Consider the following 12740-nt stretch of genomic DNA (forward strand, 5'->3'; position numbering starts at 1 on the left):
AGACGGGACGGGACGGGACGGGACGGGACGTGAGTTGACGGGAGCACGTTATTCTAATGGAACTACAAAGAACATGAAACATGAGGCTCAAGAGAATGTATTAAAACATGTTTGGGACTATATTGGAGCACTCTTGGTTTTATTTCCCATACAAAATAGCTGAAATCTCATTTGAAATGCACGGGTGCCATGCCGTAGTGGACAAAACGTCGGGCTTTGTCGCCTCTTTACAACTATGGTGCAGTGCCACGACAGGAATTGTCTGATGCGTTTTCTGGCGAGGGCAAACCTCAGGAAAAAACAAAAGAACAACGCTTCCTCCCCGCTCCCCCCCTCCTCGCGCTCCCTCCCTGGAGACTGGGGCCTGACCTACAGCGGCGGAGGCGCACGCCCGACCCACCCCAGCCGCCCGTGGTGTAGTAGAGAGCGGGCGTGCGGTCCCGCCCAACGAGCACCATCTGAGCGGCGCCCCCAAGGCCCGCAGCCTGGCCCGCCAGGCCTGGCTCCCGGCCCCTGAGGTCTGGTCCCCGGGCCACCACCCTCCGCTTCGGCCCCCTGAGGCTCGTCCCCCGGCCCCTCGGGCCAGAACCGAGACACCGTTGACGCCACCTCAGACCTCACGGCCGTTCAGCGGCGCACGCTGTGCGCGCCCGAGAGCCTTGTCGGAACCGGGGTCATCAACGACTGGTTCCCCCCGAACCAGTCTGGGGGTAGAACCGTCAGGGTCGAGTCGGACTACCTCCCCGTCTCCTGAGAGAGGACCCCCGCCCCGCCCGCCCTCCGTCTCCCCCGCCCCCTCCAAACGGACCCGCGCTGGCCATGTCGAAATGCGCTCCCGCACCGCTGCACGAGCAGCAAGACGGCCTCGCTCCCCTCCCCAGAAAATGAACACACACATACAACACCGAGGGACAGCCGTCAGACCATACCAGACGAGACCAGACCGGTCTAGACCAAATCGCTTACGCTTTTTTCAGAAATCTGGGTCTGGACTGCTAAATCTGCTCTCTGCCTTTAACGATAGTTGGATTAATGAAAGGTTCCCTGACACTTTACACTGTAGCACTCTTATCCCGATACTAAAACCTCGTAAGCCTCCGTCTGACCCTTCGAATTATCGCTCTATTTCTCTGTCAAGCTGTGCATGGAAGTTATTTGAAGGAATGGTCACCGCTTGATTTTTAATTATGATCAACGACGTTCGTAATCATTTGCATGAAATTTCGCCACATTTGACGTATCCCCTTTTCGCTGACGACCCTGGCGGTGTGGCTTACCCACCCCGGTGTTGATCGAACAAATCGCTTCGTACAATTTGCTCTAAATGACACCCACCAATGGTGTGAACGGTGAGGTCCTGAGATTCCACTGCTAAAATCAGCAGCACTTACTTGTTCTAGGCAGCGCGTGACCCCAAATGCCCAGCGAACCCAATTTAAACCCAATTTCAGTATCTCGGGATCACCCTGGATACCCGACTTACGTCCCCCCCCCCATTTCGCCGACTCAAAACAGCGCTGCATCCGAGGCATACCAAGCTGTAACCCCGGCGCGGACCAGTCACATAGACTCCACCGCGAGCCAGAGCTGCGGACAAATTGGAGGCCCCGCCGGGAACCCCACCCAGCCTTATCCGGCTCCCGTCGGCGGGAGGGAGACCTTCGTGCCCACCATCAGCGAGGCGCGGTCGCCGGGGGGAGAAGGCGCCGAACGCCCTCTCGCCCTCGACCGCCAGTCGCGGAGAGCCGTCGCTCCCACCCCTAGGGTGGGGTCACGTCCCCGTGCAGCTGGCAGGCTGTGTTGTCGACTTGTTTCAAGTTGCATGCGGCGTCGCGCCGCGTCACGTGTTAGAGCGCGGCCGCGCTTCGGAAGCGAAGACGTCCATGCAGCCGAGCAATGCCGGCAGGCCGGCAAGGTCGCACGGCCTTCGGCTGCCGGGCCCGTGCGCTGGAGCAGGGCAGACAGCTGACCCCCGGCCGGCCCGCAGGCGATGCGTGAATGCCACGCTGCCGACAGAGCCATCTAGCCGTGGGGCGCGCACAGCTGCGCCGTTATGCACAGCTGGCGGCCACGGTCATTGTCAGGCGTTTGGTCTTGTACAACCCTGTGATGCGTTGGCGCTGCATGTTGCCGGCCTGACGGCACGCGCTGTTGGTGACATGGCATCGGCCGCCTTTGAGCTGATGTCAATCATGTGTTTTCGCCGGCGGCCACAGTGTTGACATTTGATGGCTATTGCTGTTTTTTGTGTTTGTTTAGGTTCTTTCTTGGCGTGTTTCTTCATTGTTGGCTATGTAGTCGTTGACTTTGTTGTTGGCCCTGGCCATGCTCTGCTCGTGCTGGCTTTTGCGTCGGCCCACACATCTGAGGTGATGCGTCTTGGCTGTGTGCCAGCAGCGGCGCGCATGCAGCATAGCCGCAAGACCATATTGAACACACGTACTGATTATACATGTATTAGAGCATATATTGATTTATTGACACCGCTGTCAGCATAAAATGGGCCGCTCCTGGCTGTAGTGCAATGCCAGGCCAACCCGCGACAGGGCAGGAGCAAGCTCCAGTAACCCCGCCAATGTTCAAACATCAGTTTAATATTCTGGTCCCCATGTAGAGGACGTATCAGATATTAAGCTTATAACAACATATTTTTATTCAGAACAATGCATGTTTGATAACAAGAGAAAGAAAAAGAGAAGCGGATGCCGCTCCACGATGTGGAGGGCATTTACACGCGACACGGTTGTTGGATGAAATTCAAGAAATGGCATTATAAGAACGGCAAGAGCAATGTGAACAAGCGCCAGGTCGCGCAACGCACAGGTTGTGCTAGTGGCGCCACCTTACGTTACTACAATAACTGAGCAGTGGTAGCGCCACCAGCTGCGCAGCAGATGGCGCTGCAAAGCAACTTTCTGGCGCGACGTAGCGCGCCGCCAGGGGGAGAATGTCGGCCTCGGAGGCGAGCTCGGTAAGACAAACACAGCCGCGCGAGGATGCTGGCGTGCAGGCTACTCCTGGCACGCACGAGAGGGCAGATGGAGTGCCCCGTTGACCCTCCAGCGAAGCTCGGCGTCGAACTGACGCAGAGCCTGTTTTAGGGGGCAGACCCAGCCGGAGGCAATGGGTCAGCCGTGGCAGGATGAACGCGCGGGGCGCGTCCACTTTCTGCCACGGGGCCAGCGCGCTGTTCAGGACGAGGCGGGCGACCTGCTCCTGCATGGGCGTCTTCAGCTGCATGGGCGTCTTCGCTTGACACGACACAAATGCACCTGTTGCAGTTGCATCTGCATCGCTTCTCGGCATTTTGGCTCAGTTCAAAGTGTAGTACTGCCGCACCCACCCTTCTCCTACTGTGTTATTTGATCTGTGTATTAGTGTAATCACCGCATCACGAGATGTCCGCCCCCCCCCCCCCCCCCACTCCCCAACTTAGGGTTTGATGCCCACTGTGTGGGTGCAATTGATCCTGATGTTTTCCGTGCATTGGTGCAATGGAATGCAGATCATAACGAGACGCTGCCCCATTGTCGGAATTATGTTCTACTTGTTCTCATCGAATCCGTGTGTTGGTGTATTTACGTGACAATGATCAAGACATTCCCCCTCCGCTATTTCTGCTAGCGGCGCGTGTGCACGTGCTGTACTGATTATTACTTGATCTGTGCATTAGTGTAATCATATGGAATCAACACGAGATGCTTCCCAGACGGTGTCGCACTCCGGCGTGTAGCCCCCGCCCGTTCCCTGGGTTGGCCGGCCGGCTGTGGGTTGGCCGCTTCCCTGCAATGTCCGTAGGCGTTGGGCAACTGGGGCAACTTGTGTCGTCGCCGCGGACGTGCCGTCTGGCTGCGGTGAGGTCGCCGACCGCCAAAGGCCTGCAATCCAGGCAGCATTGACGGGGCGATGTCGGATCCCGCCGACGACCTTCCCCCCCCCCCCCCCCCCCCCCGACCATGCCCACCATGGGCAGCGCGGTGAGCCAGCGCTTCACCCCATTGGCGGCACGCTACACCGTACCGTGGCATTATGCAAGTATGGCTTTTTTGTAAAACACTGTCGCGTGTACATGCGCTGCACAACTTGAGTGCATCCGTTTGTCTTTTTACCATTTCCTATAATGAAATATGACCTTTTATGACTACAAATCTGTTCTCATGAGCATCATATCTGATACGTCCCCCAAATGGGGACCAGAATATTGAACTGATTTTTAAACATTGGCGGGGTTACTGGAGCTTCCTCTCGCGGTTTGGCCTGGCTAGCCGGCCGATGCCATGTCACCAGCAGCGCGTGCAGTCAGGCCGGCAACATGCAGCGCCAACGCATCACATGGTTGTAATGGCGAACGCCATACAGACCAAACGCCTGACAATGACCATGGCCGCCGGCTGTGCATATCAGTGTTGCACGCCCTGCGGCCAGATGTCTCAGCCGGCAGCGTGGCATTCACACATCTGCTGCGGGTGGTCGAATGGTCGGTTGTGTTGCCAGCTCCAGCGCACGGGCACCGCAGCCGGAGGCCGTGCGGCCTTGCCGGACTGGCGCCATTCCTCTGGTGCATGGGCGTCTTCGCTTGCGATTCACGGCCGCGCTCTACCACGCGACGCGGGGCGACGCCGCACTCAACATGCAACAAGTCGGCAACTCAATTCTCCAGCTGCCGTGAACGCAAACGCAGTACGACCAGCTGGGCTTTCGTCGCCCGGTGCGACAGCCATCTAGCGCCCGTGCTTCCAATCTCTAGTAGAAGCGGCTTGGAGAATTTCGACGGCAGCGACACGCGTCCCGGCGTCAGTCGCGCGCCCACGGGCGCGGAGAGAGGGTGTGTGCCGCGTATCGGCGGCAATGTGCATCTATTGATAGTGACGGTGTGCTGTAACGTGACCGATGTCTGGTCACGTCATCGGTGATCGCCAATCGCGTGAGGGGACGAACAACGCACTTGCGTCGTCGGCGCCGGCGACCGCTCCATGGGCGCCGACTGTCGGCGACATCCGGTCACGCGCGAGTGTGTCGACGCAACCGTTGGCCGTCTCGACCAACGGATATTTCGCGGACGACTCAAGGCGCAACAAGATGCTCTGCAAACTGTCATGTGAGCTGGTGCCCATGCGCGGCGGGGTGAGCACTGCTCGTCTGCTAATCACTCGCCGACCCGGCGCACAGAACAGGCGCGTGCACGTCGGCCTTGCATAGCGACAGCGGCCGGCACGACACAAATGCACCTGTTACAGTTGCATCTGAATAGATTCTCGGCATTTTGGGTCAGATCAAAGTGTAGTACTGCCGCCACTTCCCTTGTCCTAGTGTTTTATTTCATCTGTGTGTTTGTGTAATCACCGCATCACGAGATATCCCCCGCCCCCCCCCCCCCCCCCCCCGCCCCTCCCCTTAGAGTTGTATGTCAGCTGTGTGGGTGCAATTGATCCTTTTTTCCGTGTATTGGTGCAGTCGAATGACAATCACAACGAGATGTTGCCCCATTGCCTGTATTATGTTCTACTTATTCTCATCTAATTCGTGTGTTGGTGTATTTACGTGACAATGGTCAAGCATTCCGCCCCCTCCCCCCCCCCCCCCCCCCCGCCCGCCTTGTTTGTCTGCTAGCGGCGCGTGTGCACGTGTTGTAGTGATTAATATTTGATCTGTGCATTAGTGTAATCACATGGAATCAACACGAGATTCTTCCCATGACCCCGGACTGTGTAGCACACCGCCGTGTAGCCCCCGCCCGTTCGCTGGGCTAGCCGGCCGGCTGTGGGTTTGCCACTTCACTGCAATGTCCGTATGCGTTGGGCCACTGCGGCCTTCTCGTGTGGTGGCAGTTTTGCCACCTGCGTTCCTCGTGTGGCGTGACGCCTCGAGGCGATGCAATCCTGTGTCGTCGCCGCGCACGTGCCGTCTGGCTGGCCGTCTGGTCTGGCCATCTGGCTGGTCCAATGGTCCGAAGGCCTGCATTCCAGGGAGCATTGACGGGGCGGATGCGGCTCCCGCCAACGACCTATCCCCCCGCCCATGCCCACCATGGGGAGCGTGGTGAGCCAGCGCCTCACCCCATTGGCGGTACGCTACACCGTACCGTGGCATTATGCAAGTATGGCTTTTTTTTGTAAAACACTGTCGCGTGTACATGCGCTGCAGACCTTGAGTGCATCCGTTTGTCTTTTTACAATTTGCTATGATGAAGCAGGACCTATTTTGAATACAAATCTGCTCTGATGGCCATCATATCTGATACGTCTCCTACATGGGGACCAGAAAATTGAACTGATTTTTGAACATTGACGGGGTCACTGGAGCTTCCTCTCGCCTCCTCGGGTGGGCCTGGTTGGCCGGCCGGTGCCATGTCACCAACGGAGCGTGCCGTCGTGCCGGCAAAATGCAACGCCAACGCATCACATGGTTGTACAAGCGAACGCCATACAGACCAAACGCCCGACAATGACCATGGCCGCCGGCTGTGCATGTCAGTGTTGCACGCCCTGCGCCCAGATGTCTCGTGGCATTCACACATCTCCTGCCGGCCGTCTAACGGTCGGCTGTGTTTCCAGCTCCAGCACGCGGGCACCGCAGCCGGATGCCGTGCGGCCTTGCCAGCCTGGCGCCATTGCTCAGCTGCATGGGCGTCTTCGCTTGCGATGCGCGGCCTCGCTCTGCCACGTGACGCGGGACGACGCCGCACTCAACATGCAACAACTACCCGGCTGCCGGGAACGCGCCACCACCGCAGACGCATGACGACCACCCTGGCTCTCGGCGCCCGGTTCGCCAGCGATCTGGCGGCCATGCTGGCACTAGCAGCGGCTGGGCGATTTTCGACCGTGTTGACGCGCGTCCCGGCGTCAGTTGTACGCCCACATACGCGGTGTGTGCACGTGTTCTGCCTCTCGCCATTGCTGGGCACCTATTGATAGTGACGGTGTGCTGTCACGTGACCGATGTCTGGTCACGTCATCCGTGATTGCCAGTGGCGTGACGTGACGAACAGCGCACTGGCGTCGTCGGCGCCGGCGACCACTCCACGGGGCGCCAACCGTCGGCGACCTCCGGTCACGTGCGAGTGTGCCGACGCAACCGCTGCGCGTCTCGACTACCGGATATTGTGCGGACGACTCAAGTTGCAACAAGATGCTCTGCAAAGTGCCATGTGAGCTGGTGCCCATGCGTGGCGGGGCGGGCACTGCTCGCCGTCGGTCGCAAATCGCTCGCCCACCCAGCGCACGGGGCAGGCGAGTGCACGTCGGCCTTCCAGAGCGACAGCTCCCGGCACATCACAAATGCACCTGTTGCAGTTGCATCTGCATCGCTTCTCGGCATTTTGGCTCAGTTCAAAGTGTAGTACTGCCGCACCCACCCTTCTCCTACTGTGTTATTTGATCTGTGTATTAGTGTAATCACCGCATCACGAGATGTCCGCCCCCCCCCCCCCCCCCACTCCCCAACTTAGGGTTTTATGCCCACTGTGTGGGTGCAATTGATCCTGATGTTTTCCGTGTATTGGTGCAATGGAATGCAGATCATAACGAGACGCTGCCCCATTGTCGGAATTATGTTCTACTTGTTCTCATCGAATCCGTGTGTTGGTGTATTTACGTGACAATGATCAAGACATTCCCCCTCCGCGATTTCTGCTAGCGGCGCGTGTGCACGTGCTGTACTGATTATTACTTGATCTGTGCATTAGTGTAATCATATGGAATCAACACGAGATGCTTCCCGGACGGTGTCGCACTCCGGCGTGTAGCCCCCGCCCGTTCCCTGGGTTGGCCGGCCGGCTGTGGGTTTGCCGCTTCCCTGCAATGTCCGTAGGCGTTGGGCAACTGGGGCAACTTGTGTCGTCGCCGCGGACGTGCCGTCTGGCTGCGGTGAGGTCGCCGACCGCCAAAGGCCTGCAATCCAGGCAGCATTGACGGGGCGATGTCGGATCCCGCCGACGACCTTCCCCCCCCCCCCCCCCCCCCCCCGACCATGCCCACCATGGGCAGCGCGGTGAGCCAGCGCTTCACCCCATTGGCGGCACGCTACACCGTACCGTGGCATTATGCAAGTATGGCTTTTTTGTAAAACACTGTCGCGTGTACATGCGCTGCACAACTTGAGTGCATCCGTTTGTCTTTTTACCATTTCCTATAATGAAATATGACCTTTTATGACTACAAATCTGTTCTCATGAGCATCATATCTGATACGTCCCCCAAATGGGGACCAGAATATTGAACTGATTTTTAAACATTGGCGGGGTTACTGGAGCTTCCTCTCGCGGTTTGGCCTGGCTAGCCGGCCGATGCCATGTCACCAGCAGCGCGTGCAGTCAGGCCGGCAACATGCAGCGCCAACGCATCACATGGTTGTAATGGCGAACGCCATACAGACCAAACGCCTGACAATGACCATGGCCGCCGGCTGTGCATATCAGTGTTGCACGCCCTGCGGCCAGATGTCTCAGCCGGCAGCGTGGCATTCACACATCTGCTGCGGGTGGTCGAATGGTCGGTTGTGTTGCCAGCTCCAGCGCACGGGCACCGCAGCCGGAGGCCGTGCGGCCTTGCCGGACTGGCGCCATTCCTCTGGTGCATGGGCGTCTTCGCTTGCGATTCACGGCCGCGCTCTACCACGCGACGCGGGGCGACGCCGCACTCAACATGCAACAAGTCGGCAACTCAATTCTCCAGCTGCCGTGAACGCAAACGCAGTACGACCAGCTGGGCTTTCGTCGCCCGGTGCGACAGCCATCTAGCGCCCGTGCTTCCAATCTCTAGTAGAAGCGGCTTGGAGAATTTCGACGGCAGCGACACGCGTCCCGGCGTCAGTCGCGCGCCCACGGGCGCGGAGAGAGGGTGTGTGCCGCGTATCGGCGGCAATGTGCATCTATTGATAGTGACGGTGTGCTGTAACGTGACCGATGTCTGGTCACGTCATCGGTGATCGCCAATCGCGTGAGGGGACGAACAACGCACTTGCGTCGTCGGCGCCGGCGACCGCTCCATGGGCGCCGACTGTCGGCGACATCCGGTCACGCGCGAGTGTGTCGACGCAACCGTTGGCCGTCTCGACCAACGGATATTTCGCGGACGACTCAAGGCGCAACAAGATGCTCTGCAAACTGTCATGTGAGCTGGTGCCCATGCGCGGCGGGGTGAGCACTGCTCGTCTGCTAATCACTCGCCGACCCGGCGCACAGAACAGGCGCGTGCACGTCGGCCTTGCATAGCGACAGCGGCCGGCACGACACAAATGCACCTGTTACAGTTGCATCTGAATAGATTCTCGGCATTTTGGGTCAGATCAAAGTGTAGTACTGCCGCCACTTCCCTTGTCCTAGTGTTTTATTTCATCTGTGTGTTTGTGTAATCACCGCATCACGAGATATCCCCCGCCCCCCCCCCCCCCCCCCCGCCCCTCCCCTTAGAGTTGTATGTCAGCTGTGTGGGTGCAATTGATCCTTTTTTCCGTGTATTGGTGCAGTCGAATGACAATCACAACGAGATGTTGCCCCATTGTCTGTATTATGTTCTACTTATTCTCATCTAATCCGTGTGTTGGTGTATTTACGTGACAATGGTCAAGCATTCCGCCCCCTCCCCCCCCCCCCCCCCCCCCCGCCCGCCTTGTTTGTCTGCTAGCGGCGCGTGTGCACGTGTTGTAGTGATTAATATTTGATCTGTGCATTAGTGTAATCACATGGAATCAACACGAGATTCTTCCCATGACCCCGGACTGTGTAGCACACCGCCGTGTAGCCCCCGCCCGTTCGCTGGGCTAGCCGGCCGGCTGTGGGTTTGCCACTTCACTGCAATGTCCGTATGCGTTGGGCCACTGCGGCCTTCTCGTGTGGTGGCAGTTTTGCCACCTGCGTTCCTCGTGTGGCGTGACGCCTCGAGGCGATGCAATCCTGTGTCGTCGCCGCGCACGTGCCGTCTGGCTGGCCGTCTGGTCTGGCCATCTGGCTGGTCCAATGGTCCTAAGGCCTGCATTCCAGGGAGCATTGACGGGGCGGATGCGGCTCCCGCCAACGACCTATCCCCCCGCCCATGCCCACCATGGGGAGCGTGGTGAGCCAGCGCCTCACACCATTGGCGGTACGCTACACCGTACCGTGGCATTATGCAAGTATGGCTTTTTTTTGTAAAACACTGTCGCGTGTACATGCGCTGCAGACCTTGAGTGCATCCGTTTGTCTTTTTACCATTTGCTATGATGAAGCAGGACCTATTTTGAATACAAATCTGCTCTGATGGCCATCATATCTGATGCGTCTCCTACATGGGGACCAGAAAATTGAACTGATTTTTGAACATTGACGGGGTCACTGGAGCTTCCTCTCGCCTCCTCGGGTGGGCCTGGTTGGCCGGCCGGTGCCATGTCACCAACGGAGCGTGCCGTCGTGCCGGCAAAATGCAACGCCAACGCATCACATGGTTGTACAAGCGAACGCCATACAGACCAAACGCCCGACAATGACCATGGCCGCCGGCTGTGCATGTCAGTGTTGCACGCCCTGCGCCCAGATGTCTCGTGGCATTCACACATCTCCTGCCGGCCGTCTAACGGTCGGCTGTGTTTCCAGCTCCAGCACGCGGGCACCGCAGCCGGATGCCGTGCGGCCTTGCCAGCCTGGCGCCATTGCTCAGCTGCATGGGCGTCTTCGCTTGCGATGCGCGGCCTCGCTCTGCCACGTGACGCGGGACGACGCCGCACTCAACATGCAACAACTACCCGGCTGCCGGGAACGCGCCACCACCGCAGACGCATGACGACCACCCTGGCTCTCGGCGCCCGGTTCGCCAGCGATCTGGCGGCCATGCTGGCACTAGCAGCGGCTGGGCGATTTTCGACCGTGTTGACGCGCGTCCCGGCGTCAGTTGTACGCCCACATACGCGGTGTGTGCACGTGTTCTGCCTCTCGCCATTGCTGGGCACCTATTGATAGTGACGGTGTGCTGTCACGTGACCGATGTCTGGTCACGTCATCCGTGATTGCCAGTGGCGTGACGTGACGAACAGCGCACTGGCGTCGTCGGCGCCGGCGACCACTCCACGGGGCGCCAACCGTCGGCGACCTCCGGTCACGTGCGAGTGTGCCGACGCAACCGCTGCGCGTCTCGACTACCGGATATTGTGCGGACGACTCAAGTTGCAACAAGATGCTCTGCAAAGTGCCATGTGAGCTGGTGCCCATGCGTGGCGGGGTGGGCACTGCTCGCCGTCGGTCGCAAATCGCTCGCCCACCCAGCGCACGGGGCAGGCGAGTGCACGTCGGCCTTCCAGAGCGACAGCTCCCGGCACATCACAAATGCACCTGTTGCAGTTGCATCTGCATCGCTTCTCGGCATTTTGGCTCAGTTCAAAGTGTAGTACTGCCGCACCCACCCTTCTCCTACTGTGTTATTTGATCTGTGTATTAGTGTAATCACCGCATCACGAGATGTCCGCCCCCCCCCCCCCCCCCCTCCCCAACTTAGGGTTTGATGCCCACTGTGTGGGTGCAATTGATCCTGATGTTTTCCGTGTATTGGTGCAATGGAATGCAGATCATAACGAGACGCTGCCCCATTGTCGGAATTATGTTCTACTTGTTCTCATCGAATCCGTGTGTTGGTGTATTTACGTGACAATGATCAAGACATTCCCCCTCCGCGATTTCTGCTAGCGGCGCGTGTGCAGCGTGCTGTACTGATTATTACTTGATCTGTGCATTAGTGTAATCATATGGAATCAACACGAGATGCTTCCCGGACGGTGTCGCACTCCGGCGTGTAGCCCCCGCCCGTTCCCTGGGTTGGCCGGCCGGCTGTGGGTTTGCCGCTTCCCTGCAATGTCCGTAGGCGTTGGGCAACTGGGGCAACTTGTGTCGTCGCCGCGGACGTGCCGTCTGGCTGCGGTGAGGTCGCCGACCGCCAAAGGCCTGCAATCCAGGCAGCATTGACGGGGCGATGTCGGATCCCGCCGACGACCTTCCCCCCCCCCCCCCCCCCCCCCGACCATGCCCACCATGGGCAGCGCGGTGAGCCAGCGCTTCACCCCATTGGCGGCACGCTACACCGTACCGTGGCATTATGCAAGTATGGCTTTTTTGTAAAACACTGTCGCGTGTACATGCGCTGCACAACTTGAGTGCATCCGTTTGTCTTTTTACCATTTCCTATAATGAAATATGACCTTTTATGACTACAAATCTGTTCTCATGAGCATCATATCTGATACGTCCCCCAAATGGGGACCAGAATATTGAACTGATTTTTAAACATTGGCGGGGTTACTGGAGCTTCCTCTCGCGGTTTGGCCTGGCTAGCCGGCCGATGCCATGTCACCAGCAGCGCGTGCAGTCAGGCCGGCAACATGCAGCGCCAACGCATCACATGGTTGTAATGGCGAACGCCATACAGACCAAACGCCTGACAATGACCATGGCCGCCGGCTGTGCATATCAGTGTTGCACGCCCTGCGGCCAGATGTCTCAGCCGGCAGCGTGGCATTCACACATCTGCTGCGGGTGGTCGAATGGTCGGTTGTGTTGCCAGCTCCAGCGCACGGGCACCGCAGCCGGAGGCCGTGCGGCCTTGCCGGACTGGCGCCATTCCTCTGGTGCATGGGCGTCTTCGCTTGCGATTCACGGCCGCGCTCTACCACGCGACGCGGGGCGACGCCGCACTCAACATGCAACAAGTCGGCAACTCAATTCTCCAGCTGCCGTGAACGCAAACGCAGTACGACCAGCTGGGCTTTCGTCGCCCGGT

The 12740-nt window shown here is 58.8% G+C and overlaps 1 non-coding gene across 1 annotated transcript; it reads right to left on the reverse strand.

Annotated features, from left to right (window-relative positions):
- Window positions 1-2494: 2494 nt before the first annotated feature.
- LOC119094851 (U2 spliceosomal RNA) lies at window positions 2495-2682 on the reverse strand. Its single transcript, XR_005093818.1, has one exon. It is a non-coding gene; the product is annotated as a U2 spliceosomal RNA (small nuclear RNA).
- Between the last annotated feature and the right edge of the window lie 10058 nt (window positions 2683-12740).

This window comes from Pollicipes pollicipes, unplaced genomic scaffold (assembly GCF_011947565.3).
Source record: "Pollicipes pollicipes isolate AB1234 unplaced genomic scaffold, Ppol_2.1 Scaffold_4202;HRSCAF=4946_pilon_pilon_pilon, whole genome shotgun sequence".
Classification (NCBI taxonomy): domain Eukaryota; kingdom Metazoa; phylum Arthropoda; class Thecostraca; order Pollicipedomorpha; family Pollicipedidae; genus Pollicipes; species Pollicipes pollicipes.